This window comes from Lissotriton helveticus, chromosome 2_2 (genome assembly GCF_964261635.1).
Source record: "Lissotriton helveticus chromosome 2_2, aLisHel1.1, whole genome shotgun sequence".
Lineage (NCBI taxonomy): Eukaryota > Metazoa > Chordata > Amphibia > Caudata > Salamandridae > Lissotriton > Lissotriton helveticus.
The window spans coordinates 182075956-182098317 of NC_136060.1; the positions used below are offsets into that span (position 1 = coordinate 182075956).

Sequence of the window (22362 nt, forward strand, 5' to 3'; positions counted from 1 at the left end):
AGCAGAACCTCGCCAAATAAAGACAGCAACACCAGGGGTTTGAAATAGAAATCGCAGATCAAATTAAAGGAAAACTAGAGGGCAGAATCTTCCATTCCTAAAAATGTAACATGGTGTCCCTTATTTTGCTGGAACATGGGGGACTTTGCTGGTCAAGCCGTTGAAGAAAACTGCCTCATACCGCACTCTCCGTGACCACCTGGCTAAGACATTGTTTTCAAAATGGGTCAGCGCCGCCGCACGCCTCTCTGCAGACTCCCCCTGCATTCCAGAGAGGCGCGCGACGCGATCCGGTCAGCCCTGGAATGCCGTGGAGACAAGACCTGGCCGCGCGCACAACGTTATCCTATGGAAAAACGCTGCGCGCGGCTAGGTCTTGTCTCCCTTCGGCGTCTCAGACTGCTGAGACGCCGACAATAGTTCTCGGCGAGAACGCGCTTTCAGCGCGTTATAGCCGAGCCCTAAAAAGCAGCAGCCCCCATTACAGGACTTCGGGACTCAGTCCCTGACCGCCTGAGCCGATGTGAAAGCCCCAAAGGAACCCCCTGCTAAGTTAAAAGACAGTTAAAAGGGAGTAGCGCAGTACTAAACAGCTGGTACAGCAGTACCCAATACAGAACCCTCCAACCCCCATTATACTACAAATCATTTAACTTTTTTTTAAACATATACCTAGCACCACAGGGTCAGTGGCAGCACAACAGACAAAGGAGGGGGCGGGGAACACACATGGAAAACGAGCATGGAGGCAGTAGTAGCAACAAATGGTAGTGGGATCACCAAGGACCAGAGAGGGAGGGGCAGGGCCATGCACGCAGAGGTATGGTGCAGCAACGGAGGGCAGAGGCAGCACAGGGATACTGGCATAACAACGGATCAGGGAGGGAGGTGGCAGGGTAGGCACATGGAAAAGTTAGAGGGAAGGGTGGTGCAAAAGCAGTGGCGGCAATGGAGGGTAGTGGCAGCACAATGGACCAAGGAGGAAGGGGGCAGGGGCATGCACATCGAGAATGGGAAAAGCAGAGGGGAGGAAGGGTAGTTTCAGCAACAGACGGCACTGGAAGTACAGAGGCAGTGACAGCATATTGGACCAGCGGGGGGAGGGGGGGCATGAACACTGAGAACAGGGTAGGGGTTGTAGTAGGGAGGGGTAGGAGCAGCAACAGATGACAGTGGCAGCACAACAGACCTTAAAAGAAGGAGGCAATGGCATGCAGACAGAGAACGTGGAGAGAAGACAGGGGTAGTAATGTAGGACAGTAGTAGCAAGGGGCAGTGGCAGCACAACGGACCAGAGAGAGAGTAAGCAGGTGCATGCATATGGAGAATGTAGGGGGCAAGCGAAAGGGAGACAGTTGCAGCATCAGAGGATAGTGGTAGCACAATGAACCAGGGAGGGTGAGGCCAGGGCATGCATGGTGGACTGGGAGTGGAAAGGGGCCCACATATGGAGAACAGGGGAAGGGGCAGCAACAGAGGGAATGGTCAGGACAGTACGGTAGCAGCACAACAAACACAGATGTAAGGGGAAGGGACACTGACATCGAGAACGAGGGGCAGGGGCAGCACAATAGACCAGCAGGGAGGGGCAGAGGCACGCAAACAGAAAACAGGGGCTTGGGGAGAGGCAGCAACTGGGGGCAGAGGTAATACTGGGCCAGTGGCAGCACAATTGGCCAAGAAGGGAGGGGGCAAAGGCATGCAACTGAGAACAAGGAGGCAAGTGCAGCAACGGAGGGCACTGGCAGCAGAGCGGCAGTGGCAGCAAACAGCACCAGGGAGGGAGTGGGCAGGGGCCACACACACAGTTAACAGAGGGAACAAGAAGGGGTGCAGAAGCAGCAACAGCCAGCAATAGCAGCACTCAGGTAGGGGTAGCACACCAGACCAACGATAGAGGGGCATGCACATGGAGAAAACGGAGGGTGGGGGTAGAGGCAGCAACAGATGGCAGAAGGAACACAGTGGCAGCACAAAAGACAAGGAAAGGAGGAGGCAAGAGCACGCTCATGGAGAACAGGGGAGGGGCATGAGAAGCAACTGAGGACAGTGGCAGCATAGGGGCAGTGAAATTACAACAGACGAGGAAGGGAGGGGGCAGGCGCAGCACAATGTACCAGGGAGGGAAAGAGCATGCATGCAAGGGCAGCGGGTATGGCATCACAATGGATATGGGAGGGAATCAGTAGGGGTATGCACATGAAGACTGGGGCGTTGGGGCAGGAACAAAGGGCAGAACAAGGGACTAGGGAGGAAGAGCGCAGGGGGTCACAGGTAGGTGCAGCAACGGATAGCAGACAGGAGGGGCAGTGGAAGTACAATGGGCCAGGGGGAGAGAGGGGTCATGGGCACGCACATGGAGTACAGAGGGAAGAGGCAGTAAGATGACCATAAACGGCACGTGGGAAAGGAAGTGGCAGTAGAACAGACAACGGAGGGCAGGCGGGAGAGGGCAGGGGCAGGAACACAACTACGTAGTGCAGGAAGAAGGGGACATGGGCATGCAGACTGGACAGAGGGCAAGTGGGATGACCCCATAGAAAAGAACAGCAAGTGCAGTCTGGCCCATTGCTGCATCTGCTCTAGCAGTTAAGTATTTCTATCACAGCAATAGTGCCTTGTAAATGTGTACAGAGGCTTCCACATTGCAGTTTAACAAATCTTTGAGAATGGAACGCTCCTCAACAAAGCTGAACTTGCTCCCTTTCCTTCCATTGAATGAGCTTTAGGCTACCGTGGAAAGGTCTGTTGGCCAACTGATGACACAGGATGAAAGAAACAATCCCTCTTGGTATTGATTGTTTAGAGACTGTGGGGCACATGTATTAAAGTACAGTTTTGCGAGTCCTTAATAGCGATTTTTTGTGAATCGCCATTGAGGACTCGCAAACTGCTATGTAGGTAGGATTCGCATTTAAAATAGCGATTCCTACACATTCCTTATTTGCGACTGGCAAATAGCAACTCGCAAATAAGGAATGACTTCCCATTCATTTCTATGGGCCAAGAGGCCCATAGGAATGAATAAGAATTGCTTGCGCAATGAGCGAGTACCCAATAGGTACTCCCTAATTGTGCATGCAATTTCAAGGGTTCCAAAATGACACTCAGTTGCACCCCTGAAATGTGCATGTGTGAACATGTGGCACACATACATGCCCTAAGGGCATGTTTGTGTGCCAAATGGCACGTTGAAAAAAGCAAAAAAGTGCTTTTGTCCAGGAAATCGCTAATTACCACCAGCTTGAAGTTGGTGGTATTTTGCGATTCCTTAAGGCAATATCGCAATTTGGGATGCCTACTAGCATAGCATGTAGGGAATCGCAAATTGCGATTCTCTAAACTAATGTGCAAAATAGGGAATCACAATTTTTGTGATTCCATATTTTGCAAGTAGGATTTTGCCTACTTACATTGCACACAGCAAAATTGCGATCGCAAAGGCTGAAATTCAGCGAATTTCAGCGTTTGCGATTGCTATTTAGCTTGATACATCTGGCTCTGAATAATCTGCTTGCAATTTACCGTATTTAACCAACAGTTTAGATATTTTCTCTAACTCTTTAGTTTAGTCCAAATAAAACTGTAAATCTCTACAGAGACCCACAACATAAAAAGCTTTTAAAAGGATTTAAAAAATAATACTGGTAACAAGATCGATTCATTTAAGTGCCTAAACTTTTTTTAAAGGGACAGGGATTGAAGTTTGCTAATCCTAAGAACTGAAGTAATAGCAATCAGAAATCCAAGGAATCCGCTTCAAAGAGGCTTTGTGTATAGGGTCAAACAGAGGAGCCAACAACTTTGTTAAACTACTAGGAAGATGGTTTATGAATGAGAGAAAAAACATTTTAAAATCTAAAAATGATTGCCTAATATTAATAATTCCTTAATAACGGGTGTGGATAAAATGAATTCCTGAGAAGGACTCTTTCATGGCTGCTAAATGCATACTGGCCTTTTTCATCTTTGCACCCAGTATCTGGAGCAATGTCCCCACATACATCAGGAGCTCCCCTGCACTGCTTCAATTTAGGAAAGAGTTGAATCTGAACCTCTCTAAAAACACTACATCTCAATGCATTAACAGTTCCTAAACCAGCCACCTCTCCTATCACTTGTAGACTTTATGCCTGTCCTTTACCCTCTACAACCCTAAGTTACATTTTGGCTAGGTCCATTCTATAGAAATAATGCATGCATACATCTGATTGATGAATGCAGCAGGCTGTTTATCAAGACAAAGGAGGTATAAAAGAATTGCCTCTTCTAGTCAGGAGAGAGTCTTTGTGTTTCCATTGAAGCTATAAGAAGAAACCTTTCTATTTGAAGGCATACAACACTCTTGCATTAGGCACGTAAGATTCTTTAAGAATGTCCATGCAATCTTTCGACTATTTCAAAAGCCCATATTCGATTAACTAATAAGCAATCAACCAATTCAAGGATCTTAGACTTGCAGAACACTAGTCCATGGAATATAGCCACAAGACTGGGCTTGCATGAAAACTTCTTGTGAAGTGTTTCAGAGAGGTGAATTAGATATGTTACTGCCTTGGCCAGGCCAGAGCAATGAGGATCATCCTGGGTTTCAATATATTGATGTGGTATAACTATTCCTTGTCTGCCCAAGGAGAGATGCATCAGTTCTAATGACCTAAGTTGAGTCTCTTGGGTGGACAGTACTCCATGCAAGAGGTTGGACCATGGAAGAGAGCGACGTACTTCTGCTAGGGATTTCCCTCTATTTGATTTCAATTATGGTCTTACTATTGTAGAGCCTCATCTGTAGCCTGGTGTCCGGGAAATTGAAGATGTACGATACCATGGCACCCAGAGTTGAAGAAATCTGCCTTACTGTGCGATTTCAAGACTACTACTGCCTTACTAACAACACCCATCTTCTGAAGGAAGCACTTTGCCTGTTTCTTTGCTTATTTTGCACCCCAGCTAATTTAGAACCCGAACTGGATAGAAGCCGATTTTTGACAGTGTAGCAGAACCCTATTTGAGCTTTTAATGATTCGAAAATCTTGCAGGGCAGACTGAGTGCTACTGACCTTGTTTATTCAATCGTTCAGAGATGGGTATATACAAATCTTCTGCTTCCCAAAAATGCCCATACTAAAGCCATATATTTGTAAAATGATCAGATCTTAAGCTGACTGGAAGGATTATGTACTCCAAAAGCGAATTTTCCACCAGGAACCTTAGATCTTTTGTCTTTTGACACCACTGTGAAAGTAGAGACCATAAAGGTAGACTGCAGAAATCCAATTTCCTAGCTTTAGTTACAGAATAATTTAATGGAGAGCTAGCATCTGAAACGTTCCTTTCTTTATGCACATTTAATGTCACTTGGAACAGAAATCGTTTTGAAATCTCTATTTCGAATGAGACAATGCCTCGATTAGCTAGGTTTTCCTTTTTGGGATATAGAGGCTAGTTATAAGCCCATCTTTTGTAGCAGAATTTTTCAGTAGACATAACTTAAAAGCTGGTGATTTCTTGTGTGGTATGGAAGAGGAAGAGATGCCTTGAAACGAGGGCATAACCATTTTGGACAATATTCAGTACCCATTTGTCTTTGGTTATGCTAAGCACCTCTTCAAAACAATCTGTAATATTTTCCTCCCAGTGAAATGGTGTAAACAGAATGGGAAGTGGGAAGTAATTGTCTGTTATTCTGGGTATTACTGTTAAAATCTGGTTGATGCTGTGAACCGCGGCCGCATGATGACTTCTTTGGTGGTAATGCAACCGCTGTTGGTGCTACTGCTGCACTTGTGGCTGTTAGAAAGAGATTTGCATCCTTTCAGGTTGATATGAGTGCTACCATCTGTGTCTGTACTGATATCTAAAAGATGTATTTTCTTTCAGAATGATGTGCTTTAAAGTGTCTACCTCCACCTTCTTACTCTGCATCTCTTTGTCTATGTGTGGACCGAAAAGGACAGATACATGACAGATACAGAGAATCAAAGGTATATTTTGTTATGAATTATTCCTTATTGAAATTAGGCTAATTAAAGAGGAGCTATGTAATGTAATACTGAGGCAATATTAGGAAGGTGCACTAATCACCTGGTTTACACCAGAAGACACTCATGAAAGATTTCTAGAAAGCTGTTCCTTTCATTCTTTGGACAGTCATCTGCATACATCTACAAGGCCCCATCATAGCAGCCTAGCAAGAGAGTTGCATTTGTCTGTTTTAATGTCCCTGCGAGATGCTCACTACATTTCTGGTTACTGCACCTTGTTGTCGGCTCTCCCTATCCAGAGACACAGTTGGTTCTGAGGTTCAAAAGTGGCACTTTCCATCTGAAAAATACAAGATCTTGACTGCTAGGCTTCAATTTCTGTAACTGCTAGTGCCACTTATCTGTTGTCAGGGAAAAGGACTTTACATCTGCTAACTCTGCAAAAGCAGGAACCAGAGGGCAAAAGCCTTGAATAAGCCCTGTACTGCACGGCCTCAAAAATCGCTCAAACAGATGTCTGGGGTGTCTCCTTGGGGATATTGAACTTTGCTGCCACTCTTAACAATATCTCTCAGGCGTTGGAAATGTAATCTACAGGTGAGAAAATATATAGGAGTCAGGTGATGACGGATTGAAGGACGTAGAGACCGCAAACAAAAGGGCTTGAATGAGATTACAAAGAATATGGCAGAGATCTCTTTCTTTTTTCTTTTATGTGGCGATATTGGCAAGTTTGAAGGAGACAGAGATGATATGGTAGCCCCGGCTCACTGACAGAATATCGAATATCAGAATATCGAGTTACACAAATATCAGGACATAAATATCATTGTAAAAAATATCGACCTTCTATCTTCATAATGATAAGTACAAAAATATTGAGAAAAAAATATATTGTTGTTAAAATTATCGAAGCACAAAATATCGTTTTTGTATGTATAAAAAATAATGTAAAATAAATTAAATACATTTAACTAATTTTACATTATTATATTAATATCAATTAACAACAAATCCTTCATTTTAAAAACTCTACTTCCCACAATTTACCACTATAAACCCCACAACTCACACATCAAAATAATTACACAATTGCCATATTTAAATTTTAATGAATTAATTAGCATTAACAAATAATTAATTAAATATACATAAATTACCTTCCACCATACTCCCCTATAAATACCACCACCAATTTCCTAAAACTTGACACAATTGACATAATTATTCAAGAACTAATTATTTAATTACAAATTAATAGGCGAAATATGAATTATTAATAAATTAATTTACACAATTAACACTAACATTAAATTTAATAAATGATACATTACAAATATTATTAAATGTATAAAAAGTAAATTACTTCCCACCCTACTCCCCTATCAACCCACAACCCACTCCTAAAAAAGTGACAATTAACATAATTACCAATTAATTTTTAATAATTAACAGCCAATTAATAAATAATTAATACATTCATTCCTACAGTTAATATAACATTTAATATATAAATATTATTTGATAAAAAATAATAACGTGATTATAATTAAATTACTTCCCACCCTATTCCCCTATAAATCCACAACCGGCTCCTAAAAAAAATGACAATTATCATTTACCAAATAAATAATCAATAAAAATTAGCAGCCAATTATTAATTAATTAATTTCCACAATGAACACTATAAAATCAAAATTAGATAAATACTAATAAATAAAAATCAAATATTCAATTTATTATAATTAAATTACTTTCCACCCTATTAACCATAATCCCACAACCCGCTACAGAACTAAAACACAAAATGTAATTAAAATAAAATAATAACTTCTAAAAATGTAACACATATATTAAAAAACAAATGCAATACTTACACAAAAAATAAAGCGCATACATTTAAAATACATAATAGAATACATAACACTAACTAAAAAAACGATATTTTTAACAACTATATTTTTGCAAACTATATTATTGACCTCACTATTCTTGACCACGATATTCTTGCAGTCGATATTTCTGTATCTCTATTTATTCTGCATTCAACATTAGTGCAAGTCGACATTTCCAACTCGATATTCTGACTCTTTACTGGTAGCCCCACCTGAACCTATAGGAACTTTTTTAAAGATAAGGTACCAGATAAGTTCCCTAAGCTTTTTCGGTACAGGCAAGGATTTCGGCAAGATGACAACAATCGCCACTGACAGTAGATGTGAAGGCTCAGTGGAGTCTGACCACATCTCGGGCAGGGGTGGAGGCCGAGCGATCATCTATAAGGATGTATACAGGTGCCGATCCTCACCATCTATGCTCGAGGGCTGTGAAAGCACGGCCTTCTCGATTGAGTTAACGCCCACCAGCACTTTCACCGGTCTGTTGATCTACCACCCCCCAGGAGCCCTAAAACAATTTGTTCCTAAGATTATTGATTTGGTCGCAAACTCAGCTCTGGCTTCGGCAAATTTCACAGTGCTGGGTGATTTTAACATACATCTAGATGACTTATCTAAGTTTACAGCTAGTGATCTTCTATCAAGCTTTCAGGCGATTGACCCTTATCAAATAGGCTTCCTCCCGACACATGATAAAGGACATCGTTTAGACCCAGTCTTTAGTAATCTAGATAACTTGAGTACTGGGGCTCCTATTCCACTTCCTTGGACGGATCACTATTTAATCCCTCTACTCTGGGTCACGAAGACGGGTCTGTCAGACCAGAGTCAAACTGTGTCCTGGGGTAGGAAATGGTCCAGACTTCCTGTGCCGGAATGGAAGAAAGCTCTTGAGGCCTCAAAACCCCTAAAGGGAACCACCATTAATGAGGCAAACAACAACTTCAATAGCTGGATACAGGAACCCCTTGAAATAATTCTCCCCAAAACTCCCATTTCAGCTAAAATCCGGAAAAACAATGCCCCATGGTTTTCTCCCAAATTAAGATTGTTGAAACAATCCTGCCGGAAATTGGAACGTAGTTGGAGACAGGCTCCTTTGCAACGTAAGAAGGATGATTATAGGAAGGCTATTAGGCTGTATAAAACCGAGATCAAAACTGCACAGGCCCATTTCTATGAGACTAAAATCAGCTCAGCAGCTAACTCTCCAAAAGAAATTTTTCTGATAGCGAAATCACTCATTACCCCTCCTTAAAAGCCTATACAGACAGAAGGAGCAATGACACGCTGTAACAACTTAGCGTTCTTTTTCCATCAGAAAATCCAAGCTATTTATACAGCTTTCCCTCCTAATCCTCCTGACCTGGTGGAAACTGAGATAGGCGGCCCCGTTCCTTTGCTGGAACAATTTCATCCTTTAGACGGTGGCACATTAGATCTGGTAATTTCAAAGGTGTCCTCAGGCTCCCCATTGGACCCTGCCCCACCTCAACATCTTATTACAGTCATTGACTACGTTGGCACAACAATCCTCGATGTCTTGAACTGTTCTATTAGTTCTAGCACAGTCCCCCCCACTGGAAATGTGCGATGGTAAGGGCTCTCCTGAAGAAGCCAAGTCTGGATCAATCTAATCTATCTAATTACCGTCCAATTTCCATTCTGCCCTGGCTAAGCAAATTGTTGGAAAAACATATTAATAACATCTTGGTTAATCATTTAGAATCCAACAATCTGCTTGATATCTCACAAACAGGCTTCCGCCCCCAAAATGGGACGGAAACCGCGCTGCTGATGGTAACAGAAAAGGCAAGGAAGCTGGTGAATGAGGGAGGAGTGGCCGCCATCATCCTTTTGGACCGCAGTGCAGCGTTCGACACGGTCAATCATACCATCTTGACCCACCGACTCAAGAGTATCGGAGTGTCGGGCGCTGCACTGGCATGGTTTTCATCCTTCCTCAGTGACCGCTGTTTCCAGGTCTTTGAGGGAGATGTGGCATCCTCTAGACTACCCCTGAGCTGCGGGGTTCCGCAGGGCTCGTCTTTGAGCCCGACGCTCTTTAATATCTATATGAGGCCTTTAGCAGGGGTTGTCCACCCATTTGGTATCAAAATCGTCAGCTACGCAGATGACACCCAGCTAGTGGTGTCTTTACACCATGATGAGGGTTCATCTAGCACCTTGGGCCTCTGCCTAGAGGCAGTGGCCAGATGGATGGAGCTCTCCTATCTTCGCCTCAACGGAGACAAAACAGAGATTATGCTTTTGGGTAACTCATCACCTGTTACCTATATTATATACTATACAAATATCAATTTACAATTTACCTCTGTCTCCCTGTGGCCGTCATGTCTGGGTCCCGCACCTCCCCCAAAGCCACAGATAAAGAGCCTTGGTATGTGGCTTGACAGCTCCCTTAATTTTGCATACCAAGCAACTGCACTTTATTCAATCTGTTATGGATTGATGAGAATGCTTCGTAAAATTGTTCCACTCCTTCCCTTTCAGGCGAGAAGGATCATGGTTCAGGCACTAATATTGTCCCGCCTGGACTATGGGAATATTTTGTATCTTGGAGCTCCGCAGACCACAATCAATAAACTGCAAGTAATCCAGAATTGTGCTGTACGGATGCTCCTTCAGACCCCACGGTGGCAATCGGCAAGACCAGCACTGAGACAGCTGCACTGGTTACCGAGCCAGGGTACAGTTTAAAGGTATGTGTCTGGCACATAAGGCTATCTGGAGGACTGGTCCACCTATCTTACATCCGCTAATAACATCGTATCTCCCGCCAAGAACTTTACGTTCTAGCTCTCTATATCTGGCCACCACTAAGAAAATAAGGAAGGCGAGATGGGGTGGACGCTCCTTCTCATTTACGGCCTTCCGTAAGCTTCTAAAAACCCACTTGTTTGGAATGATTGTATAACATCACGGACTGACTTCACTCTGCCCTTCTTCCTCAGCACTACGAGGCCTCCGGGTAGCATACGCGCTATATAAATATTTTTCCATTACATTCCAGTCTGCACAGGATTTTCTGGAGGAAAAAGGATCGGCAAAATTGGGTTCCCCAGAGCAGATTCGGAGCACAAGTAAATTCTCCTGGAGTTACTTCCTTTTGATACTTATTTGTGGGACAACGTTCAAAGTCCTAACAGTGAGTACCTCGACGTCAAGTGTTTTGAGTGTCTTGAAGATCTATGCTTTGAGGGCGACGGTGTACTCGATGGAGACAATGTGCCAGTCTGTGGAGTTGGCTCAAGCTTGTCTTTGACAGTGAGGAGTAAGGAAGGCTGTCTGACTTTGATGGTGGTTTCCTGATCATTAAATGGCTATGATGGGATGATGTCTCTTGTGCCTACTCCCTCCCCATGATCTCCCCCTTGGAGATTCCTTAAGGACTGAGTATTCAGGAGGTTTGGAAAGAGCTCCTAACTTGGCTGCTTTATTCTGCTCCTGCACGTTTCTGATTTTTTGTATCTAGATGTCATCCTACAGCCTGCCCTCGGGCAGATGCACTCACAGTCTTTTATGGTCCTTCTAGACACCCTGTGGCCGAGTTTGAGAGAGAGATTACACACAGAGTATATGGGTCATTGGGTGCCTTTTCCCTACAGCCGGGACACTTGACAAAGAAGGAATTTTATTTTCATGTGAAAATAATGAGTTGAGAAAACAAATTCCCCTCAAAAGACACGTAAAAGATCAAAGGGCAATGGATGAAATGTGACAGGTGCAGAACAAAATTCTTTTCTGACAAAAACCAGGGTATAGAAACCCCCAGAAGTGTCCTGAGATCCTCTCAGCACAAGCAGGAAAATGAAATGTTGGTCTCTAGCAGCTGCTAACACAAGACATGATGGGATAGAGAAAGCTACTACATTTTTAATTGGACAATCTCCGTATTCTCTAAGCCTTTAGATCTGCTAGCTATCTGGTTGCATTTCTACATGTTTTTAGCTGTTAGTTTCAGTATGTAAATCAATGGACTGGAAAACACTTCAGGCACTGCAAATTGGTCTGGTGATGGGCGGCAGAGTTTTCGATGTTAATGATAATACTTTTGTACATTTCAATTCCTCATTTATTGTCTAACGGTTGTATTTATTGCTATTTGTTTTACTCTGGAGAAAATTTCAATTACCACATCTATCCATCCACCACTTTGAGGTAATTAACGACTTTCATCTTAAGAGCTTGATCGGATGGCTTTAACTTAAGGATAAGAGATGTATAGTTACAAATGAATCCGACCACACTGCATACAATTATCAACATGACAAGGGACACAAAGTAAATGTTACATAAAAGCGATCAAAATGCAAAACTTCACATGCATATTCACCCTCTGCACTCTCTCCTCTAGAATGAATTTCAGCTCCTCCAAGAGAGTAACATCTATCACAACATTGAGATACAAAGCTGGGTGGCTTCACTGTTGTGAGCCTGAGGTACTACAGAACTGCAGAAATAGAAAGAACAGCAGTCACAGCTACAATTCCTCTGGAGATGAAGGTATAGAGCAACCTGAAAAACTAAGGATCTAACAAACAGTAACATACCTCTGTACTTGAAAATGAGACAGCATACGTATTGGACTTCCTCTGGTTAGAGTCTGTGTGAGCACTGTTGAAATTGCTACAATATGCACGGCTGTAGAACAATCCGTAGCTGAATATTTCAAGTGTGATTCATGTGTTAACTTGATTTCAGCTTTTACCTTTCACATCCACTGATGTTTTCATTTTCTCATTATTCCACAGAATAAAGGACATTGGTGATGTTACCTTCTTATCTAATGCATTTAAGGCTTGATTACAAATGCCATGTAGTTCCTGATGGGGCAGGTAATAGTCACTGGCCACAAAGGGAGAAACCAAGCTTGCAATAAAACCACAGATCTTGTGCATTTCATCTGCAGAATGTGGTTGCTAATGGCAGTAATGGAGAGGATTGCTAGTCCAAAAATGGGATGTGGAAGTCGCACTCTAGTGTTTTTATGCGTGTGTTTTTTTCCTTTGGGGTAGGTGGTGCCGTAGCGGTGAACCCTCCTGGGCTGAGGGTATAATGACACAAAAATGCGTTGTTTCCCATAGGAATAACGTCTCCAATAGGCACTCACGTGAAGGATTCAACTGTATTTTCAAATTAATTTCATTGAGTCCTCATATGAATCTTTTACAAGTTGATTTCATATTTTTCATATATATTTCTCTTCATACTATTATGTTCATAATATGGCAAACTTATTTGTATGATCAGCCCAATGCATTTCAGGAGGGTGCCCTTCTTCAGGATGCCTTAATTGACATCTCCTGAGACGGAAGCCGGGAGGAACGCTCGCTCACTTTTAATCACTAATTTGGAAAATTACTGTTGTTTTTACTTGTGTTGCACTCGCTCCTGGGCACTCCCCCTCCTGAATCTTGCTTAAGTCCACCCCGCGCAGCCGATCTAAACGCTGCCGCGGGTCAGATCGCCCATTTGCCGCCATCAGCCGGGAAGCCGGGCCACGGCCACGCCCGCCCCGGTCGCTACACTTTGAGCTCGCATTAGCCTTAATTGACATCTCCTGAGGCGGAAGCCGGGAGCAACGCTCGCTCGCAATCACTAATTTGGAAAATTAACTGTTGTTTTTACTTGTGTTGCACTCGCTCCTGGGCACTCCCCCTCCTGAATCTTGCTTAAGTCCACCCCGCGCAGCCGATCTAAACGCTGCCGCGGGTCAGATCGCCCATTTGCCGCCATCAGCCGGGAAGCTGGGTCACGCCCACTGCCCTGAGGCAATGCCCCCCCCTGGTCGCTACATAAGTCGCGCTGCACTTTGAGCTCGCATTAGCCTTAATTGACATCTCCTCAGGCGGAAGCCGGGAGGAACGCTCGCTCGCTTTTAATCACTAATTTGGAAAATTAACTGTTGTTTTTACTTGCGTTGCACTCGCTCCTGGGCACTCCCCCTCCTGAATCTTGCTTAAGTCCACCCGCGCAGCCGATCTAAACGCTGCCGCGGGTCAGATCGCCCATTTGCCGCCATCAGCCGGGAAGCCGGGCCACGCCCACTGCCCTGAGGCCACGCCCCCCCGGTCGCTACATAAGTCGTGCTGCACTTTGAGCTCGCATTAGCCTTAATTGACATCTCCTGAGGCGGAAGCCGGGAGGAACGCTCGCTCGCTTTTAATCACTAATTTGGAAAATTAACTGTTGTTTTTACTTGTGTTGCACTCGCTCCTGGGCACTCCCCCTCCTGAATCTTGCTTAAGTCCACCCCGCGCAGCCGATCTAAACGCTGCCGCGGGTCAGATCGCCCATTTGCCGCCATCAGCCGGGAAGCCGGGCCACGCCCCCCCTGGTCGCTACATAAGTCGCGCTGCACTTTGAGCTCGCATTAGCCTTAATTGACATCTCCTGAGGCGGAAGCCGGGAGGAACGCTTGCTCGCTTTTAATCACTAAATTGGAAAATTAACTGTTGTTTTTACTTGTGTTGCACTCGCTCCTGGGCACTCCCCCTCCTGAATCTTGCTTAAGTCCACCCCGCGCAGCCGATCTAAACGCTGCCGCGGGTCAGATCGCCCATTTGCCGCCATCAGCCGGGAAGCCGGGCCACGCCCACTGCCCTGAGGCCACGCCCCCCCTGGTCGCTACATAAGTCGCGCTGCACTTTGAGCTCGCATTAGCCTTAATTGACATCTCCTGAGGCGGAAGCCGGGAGGAACGCTCGCTCGCTTTTAATCATTAATTTGGAAAATTAACTGTTGTTTTTACTTGTGTTGTACTCGCTCCTGGGCACTCCCCCTCCTGAATCTTGCTTAAGTCCACCCCGCGCAGCCGATCTAAACGCTGCCGCGGGTCAGATCGCCCATTTGCCGCCATCAGCCGGGAAGCCGGGCCACGCCCACTGCCCTGAGGCCACGCCCCCCCTGGTCGCTACATAAGACGCGCTGCACTTTGAGCTTGCATTAGCCTTAATTGACATCTCCTGAGGCGGAAGCCGGGAGAAACGCACGCTCGCTTTTAATCACTAATTTGGAAAATTAACTGTTGTTTTTACTTGTGTTGCACTCGCTCCTGGGCACTCCCCCTCCTGAATCTTGCTTAAGTCCACCCCGCGCAGCCGATCTAAACGCTGCCGCGGGTCAGATCGCCCATTTGCCGCCATCAGCCGGGAAGCCGGGCCACGGCCACGCCCCCCCTGGTCGCTACACTTTGAGCTCGCATTAGCCATAATTGACATCTCCGGAGGCGGAAGGCGGGAGGAACGCTCGCTCGCAATCACTAATTTGGAAAATTAACTGTTGTTTTTACTTGTGTTGCACTCGCTCCTGGGCACTCCCCCTCCTCAATCTTGCTTAAGTCCACCCCGCGCAGCCGATCTAAACGCTGCCGCGGGTCAGAGCGCCCATTTGCCACCATCAGCCGGGAAGCTGGGCCACGCCCACTGCCCTGAGGCCATGCCCCCCCCTGGTCGCTACATAAGTCGCGCTGCACTTTGAGCTCGCATTAGCCTTAATTGACATCTCCTGAGGCGGAAGCCGGGAGGAACGCTCGCTCGCTTTTAATCACTAATTTGGAAAATTAACTGTTGTTTTTACTTGCGTTGCACTCGCTCCTGGGCACTCCCCCTCCTGAATCTTGCTTAAGTCCACCCCGCGCAGCCGATCTAAACGCTGCCGCGGGTCAGATCGCCCATTTGCCGCCATCAGCCGGGAAGCCGGGCCACGCCCATTGCCCTGAGGCCACGCCCCCCCTGGTCGCTACATAAGTCGCGCTGCACTTTGAGCTCGCATTAGCCTTAATTGACATCTCCTGAGGCGGAAGCCGGGAGGAACGCTTGCTCGCTTTTAATCACTAAATTGGAAAATTAACTGTTGTTTTTACTTGTGTTGCACTCGCTCCTGGGCACTACCCCTCCTGAATCTTGCTTAAGTCCACCCCGCGCAGCCGATCTAAACGCTGCCGCGGGTCAGATCGCCCATTTGCCGCCATCAGCCGGGAAGCCGGGCCACGCCCACTGCCTTGAGGCCACGCCCCCCCTGGTCGCTACATAAGTCGCGCTGCACTTTGAACTCGCATTAGCCTGAATTGACATCTCCTGAGGCGGAAGCCGGGAGGAACGCTCGCTCGCTTTTAATCACTAATTTGGAAAATTAACAGTTGTTTTTACTTGTGTTGCACTCGCTCCTGGGCACTCCCCCTCCTGAATCTTGCTCAAGTCCACCCTGCGCAGCCGATCTAAACGCTGCCGCGGGTCAGATCGCCCATTTGCCGCCATCAGCCGGGCCACGCCCACTGCCCTGAGGCCACGCCCCCCCTGGTCGCTACATAAGTCGCGCTGCACTTTGAGCTTGCATTAGCCTTAATTGACATCTCCTGAGGCGGAAGCCGGGAGGAACGTTTGCTCGCTTTTAATCACTAATTTGGAAAACTAACTGTTGTTTTTACTTGCGTTGCACTTGCTCCTGGGCACTCCACCTCCTGAATCTTGCTTAAGTCCACCCCGCGCAGCCGATCTAAATGCTGCCGCGGGTCAAATCGCCCATTTGCCGCCATCAGCCGGGAAGCCGGGCCACGCCCACTGCCCTGAGGCCACGCCCCCCCCTGGTCGCTACATACGTCGCGCTGCACTTTGAGCTCGCATTAGCCTTAATTGACATCTCCTGAGGCGGAAGCCGGGAGGAACGCTCGCTCGCTTTTAATCACTAATTTGGAAAATTAACTGTTGTTTTTACTTGTGTTGCACTCGCTCCTGGGCACTCCCCCTCCTGAATCTTGCTTAAGTCCACCCCGCGCCGCCGATCTAAACGCTGCCGCGGGTCAGATCGCCCATTTGCCGCCATCACCTGGGAAACCGGGCCACGCCCACTGCCCTGAGGCCCCCCCCCCTCTCCCCCTTAAAGGATGTGCCTCGGCCGGACGCTGAGCGGACGCGCTGCGGGCGCGCCGCCAGTGAGCCGAAGGCGCGCCAAAGGTAAACCCGTCTGCGCCCGTCCGCGCCAGGACGGGCTAGGGGCCCAGTCCCTCTGCACTTTCCAGCTCGTCTCCCCTCACGTACTCTGCTGGTACACTCCGGCACCTCATGACTAGTACCCCCGACCCCTGCCTCCACTCAATCTCTCCCGAATAGCGTCAAAACAAATGCAACCATTGCACATACAGACTCACCCCCCACTCCCCCCCAAAATTAGTACTATCAAAATGGCCCTGCTTAATTGCCGATCCCTCCCCAAACACAGCACCGAAATCAACCTTCTAATATTGAATAACGATATCTAAGTACTGTTTCTAACAGAAACCTGGATCAACTCGGCATCTGATCCAGACATAGTTCACGCCTTACCCCCGGGCTACCTAATTAAACACCTAGACAGACCTCTAGGGTCAGGAGGTGGCATAGCAATCACCACCAAAGCCCACCTCTCCTGTCAACTCAAGGACAGCCCACTCCTCGACTGCGAAAACATTCATTTCGCCATTCACCTTTCCCCGGAGAAAACTTTGTCGGGACTTTTGATCTACCGACCCCCGGGCCCACTTGGACAGTTCCCCAACTCACTGGTGGACACAGCCACCTCCCTAGCCTGTCTTTCCTCCAATTTCACGGTGTTAGGAGACCTTAACATTCACTTTGATGACCCAGGGAACAAATTAGCGGGAGACCTCAAAGAAGATCTAGCTGCACTCAGCCTCCCTTTGAAAAATCTTCACCCCACCCAAAATAAGGGCCACCTCCTGGACCCTATTTTCTCAAACATCCCGGAACTCACCACATCTCTACCCCTCCCCATCCCCTGGACAGATCACCACATGATCCTTCTCAAACTCCCAATCTCCACCGAACCTACCCACAGCCTTCCACCCCAAGCACCCTCTCGCCCGTGGCACAAACTAGACACGGACGCTTGGACCAGCCAGCTGATAGCCTCCATCCCCACCTTAGATCTGGACCCCTCTCTAGCAGACATCCAAATTCGATCCTGGATAGAAACCTCCCTAGACTCGGTCCTTCCCTGCAAACACCTCCCCAGTAAGAGGGGATCTTTCAAGTCACCCTGGTTCACTCCGGAACTGCGTGAGCTACGTAAAAAATTTAAAAAACTCGAACGTCTCTAGAGGAAAGATTGGGCCTCAAACAGCAAAGAAAATTACAAATCATCGATGAAACAGTATAAAACCCTCATAAAAGACAAACAAACTGCCTACTTCGAAGAGAAAATTCTAGCCGCATCCAACTCCTCCAAGGAGACTTACTGTATAGTACGGTCACTTATGATAGTCCCCGAACCGCAGCCTGCCGCAGATCCCACCGGCGCCAGATGCTCCCAACTCGCCGAGTTCTTCTCAGCTAAAATTCTCAAGATCCTAAAGACCTTCCCCCAGCTTCTCCCCCCGACCGACCCTCCAGCTCGGCCCATCAACCACGACGCCCCCTCCCTGGATGCCTTCCTTCCCATTTCCATCGAGAGGTTGGAGGCCACCCTTAATCACGTCACGTGAAAAGTGGTTCCCCGGAAGATCCAGCGCCCATGAGCAAACTGAAATGAGTTGCTCCCACTATATCCCCCCTCTTAACCAGGCTAATAAAAGCCTCCCTTTCCCAAGGGTCAGTCCCTTCCAACTGGAAAAGCGCGATAGTACGGGCACTCCTTAAAAAACCCCACCTAGACCCCACAGATCCCTCAAACTTTCGACCTATCTCCCTCCTCCCTGGCATCAGCAAAGTGGCAGAAAAAATCGTGAACGAACATCTTTCAACATTTTTAGAGACCAACAACCTCCTCCGCCACTCCCAGACAGGGTTTAGACCAGGACAGGGGACTGACACCGCCCTCCTGGCCGTGACGGAAGAGACTAGATCCATCTTGGACACAGGGGGATCAGTGGCAGTGATCCTCCTGGACATGAGCGCCGCCTTCGACACGTTGGACCATACCATCCTTCTCCACCGTCTTTACAACACTGGAATCACTGGGACTGCCCTGGCCTGGCTAAAATCGTTTCTGGAGCATAGGACCTTCCAGGTGGCCGATAGTCACAGCCATTCCAAAGCTCTTCCCCTTCGATGTGGGGTTCCCCAGGGATCGTCCCTGAGCCCCACACTTTTTAACGTTTACATGGCCCCCTTAGACGACATAGTCTCACCATTTGGCGTAAAGGTGGTCATGTACGCCGACGACACCCAACTAGTCGTCTCCATCAACCAGGCCGACCATTCTATGGAAAATCTAGCTACCTGCCTGCATAACATATCCAAATGGATGGGCGACTCCCGATTAAAACTCAACGGAAGGAAATCGGAGATTATGCTCCTAGGCAACCCACACAGACTCCCCAAATCCCTCGCCTGGCCACCCTGAGGGTGGGATTTTGGCTTGACCAGGACCTTAGCTTCAGATCCCAAGCGAGAAAGACAGCCGGCACTTGCTTTGGCCTCATGCGAGCCGCCCGGAAGATCCTCCCCCTCACCCCCCCCAGTCTAGAAAAATTCTCATCCAGGGCCTTATCATCTCTAGGCTGGATTATGGAAACGCCCTATACTTGGGCGCCCCAGTAGCTGTCATCAAAAATCTTCAGCACGCCCAGAATGCCGCAGCAAGACTCCTCACGGGAACTAAACCAAGATGCTCGGCTAAGCCCTCTCTCAAAGCTCTTCATTGGCTCCCCATCCAGGAGCGTATCGCCTTTAAGACCTTATGCATTTCCCATAAAATCTTACAAGGTAAAGGTCCACCCATATTAAAACCACTCATCCAACCCCATAAATCCACCAGACAGCTCAGGTCGGACTCCATATTCCTTGCCAGCATCCCCAGAATAAGAAAAGCGCGCACGGGTGGTCGCCGCTTCGCATACAACGCCCCTAAGCTCTGGAATAGCCTCCCCCTTCACATCCGTAAAGAAACCAACCTGCTGTCATTCCGCAGGCTTCTGAAGACCTGGTTCTTCCCCCAATAATCCCTCCTCAGGAACACTTTAGGCTGATACTATAGCGCTGGGACGCCCTCGGGTAGCTACGCGCTTTACAAATCCAAATCCAAATCCAAATCCAGGGGACTTAGTTCCGAAAGCAATCAAGTAAAGCACATATTTAATGGCATGGCAATAGACCCGCTTAACTTTAATAGTCATAAATGTACATGTCTAGACCTGGTTAATATAAAATGCATGTGTGCGGACACAAAAGTGAACGAGCGGTAGTAAAAAGTGCTCAAAGGTACAAGTGATTGTTAGCTGTGAGGTGGAATCATAAAAGAAACTAGAGGCATAGTGCGTGCATACGAAAACGGTCGATAGGCTGTAGTGCACAGTGCGGAGATATTGATTCGAGTGCACGAGAAAGACTTTGTGAACAATACAACCGTCAACTGGTGTTTATAATATACGGAAAGTGAAAAAGCATGAGTACTATGATTTCAAGCGTCAGAGACGGCCAGTGTTAACCACATTCTAACCTGCATCATAAAGAGTCAGGTTCGATGAATGTCAAATGCTCAAAACCCGGCGGCTGCCTGCAATTAAAGAGGAAGTAGTTAAATACTATGCCTATTGAAGTTAAGCGAGTCTATCGCCATGCCATTAAATATCTGCTTTACTTGATTGCTTTCAGAACTAAGTGTACCAGTGTACCATTTCTGGTTCATAGACCTCTTGATATGAGGCTTAACTTCAAGTGAACCATGCACCTCTCTTTCTAATGTCATTCACTTTTAGCCGCATTCGCCTAAGGGCCGGCTCGTTCTGACTCTCAGGTTATGATCACTGAAAATTTTCAGTGGTTTCTTTTTGTTTTTTTTAAAACAGATTTTATTAGCTTTTTTTAAGGAACATATGATATACAGCACTTTACCATGATATTGCCCTTTTGTTTGAGGTATTTACAACCGCAGTACAGCTATATTTGCAAGTACTGTACTATTGCAATAACACTGACAGTGATCTACAATTCGTACAAGACATAGAAACGCATGTTATATCAGTGGTTGTATCTTATATGACATAGTATGATTTCTCCATTCCTAACTAACCCCATTAACTCCCCCCACCCTGAACTTTCCGATCGCAGTGTCTAATCTATAACACATCAGTAGAACCATTATCACCATGATATTCTTTCCATCACATATAAGTATACATACACCTTCCTACTAAATACACATGAATCCAAAGCATGGGCAATACATATAACCTCATTTTATATCCCTATCAGTCAGTCTAGTCAATATCTGCTGCCTTCAACTCCCCCAACATAACCTCCCATTCCAACGATATCGGTATCTTAGGTAACCCTCATATTTCTTCCCAGCACAGTGCTGCACCTTCTGCAGTACTCCATCTTATCATTTCTGTGCTGCAATGCGATATAGTGGGGGGTTTGCTTGACTTCCAGCGCATAGTAAGGGTTCTAATCGCCAATATTAACACAAGGTCTATGAAACGGTATTGTACTTTGTATTTGGATCGATGTTTGTGTAAACCCAAAATGCATTCTCCTACAGTATTGTGTATCTCATGATGTGCTGCCGTCCCAGTTATTCTCCGAATCGCATCCCAGTATCCCCTTATGACCGAACATGCCCATATCATGTGTATCAAGTCTGCTCCTGCCATCTTAAATTCCGGGCAGACACGCTGTGTTTGTGGGAACATCTTATCCAATCTGCTCGGGGACAAATAAGCACGGTGTAGTACCATTGTTTGTATAAACTTGAATTTTACGTTTCGAGTTTCTCAAGACCTTTCTGGGATGTTCTATTATGGCTGTCCACTCCTTTTCTGACACAGTTTTCCCTATATTCCCCTCCCAAGCACTTTTCAGTGTTTCCAAGGGGGCCCTTGTGTGGGCGCTTATGCTGGTGTACTGCCAAAGAATCAAGTGTCTACCTCTCCCCATATAGTGCACCATCTTTATTAGCTCATTGCTGGAAGGTTCCCTCCTTTGCGGTGCCCAGTGCTATTTCACATATTGGAACAATGCAGCGTGTAGTAAGTACAGGTGAGCCGGGGTGTTTCATGCACGAAGGCATCATGGTCCACTAAAGAGGTCTCCCACCGTGCTGACACCCGCTTCCACCCAGGGTGCTAGTCTGCGATTGGTAAGTATGCCGCTCTCCAGCGGGATTCCCAGCAGTGGAATATTTCCTGCATATACAGGGGGTGCTTTCATGTATTGCAGCGCCGCCTTCCAACATTTTATTGCAGTGTCTAGTAAAGGAGGCAGGTCTCTCTGCGTTTTATGTCAAGGCAATAACAACGCATGCAGACCTCCATTATCTATTTCCGCCATAGTGTAACCTATTTCCTGCAGATTACGGCCTGCCACCCAATATGATAACCATTGCAGCTGGCAAGCGTAATAATAGGCGCGGAGGTCGGGACTCCTAACCCTCCGGCACGGGTAACCACTTGCAGTTTTCGTAAACATATACGTCTCCTACACTTCCCCCATATTAAGTCTATTAATATAGTGTTCAGC

The 22362-nt window shown here is 46.6% G+C and overlaps 1 protein-coding gene and 1 long non-coding RNA gene across 3 annotated transcripts in view; one reads left to right on the forward strand and one right to left on the reverse strand.

Annotated features, from left to right (window-relative positions):
- Window positions 1–12469, forward strand: part of LOC144821357 (uncharacterized) — a 43961-nt gene extending 31492 nt beyond the window's left edge. Inside the window, exons 2-3 of the long non-coding RNA XR_013608338.1 lie at window positions 5881–5984; window positions 12261–12469. This is a non-coding gene — a long non-coding RNA (uncharacterized LOC144821357). The remainder of the gene's footprint in view (window positions 1–5880; window positions 5985–12260) is intronic.
- The window catches only part of N4BP2 (NEDD4 binding protein 2), a 1406797-nt gene that overhangs the window by 639671 nt on the left and 744764 nt on the right, over window positions 1–22362 (reverse strand). The window lies entirely within an intron of this gene.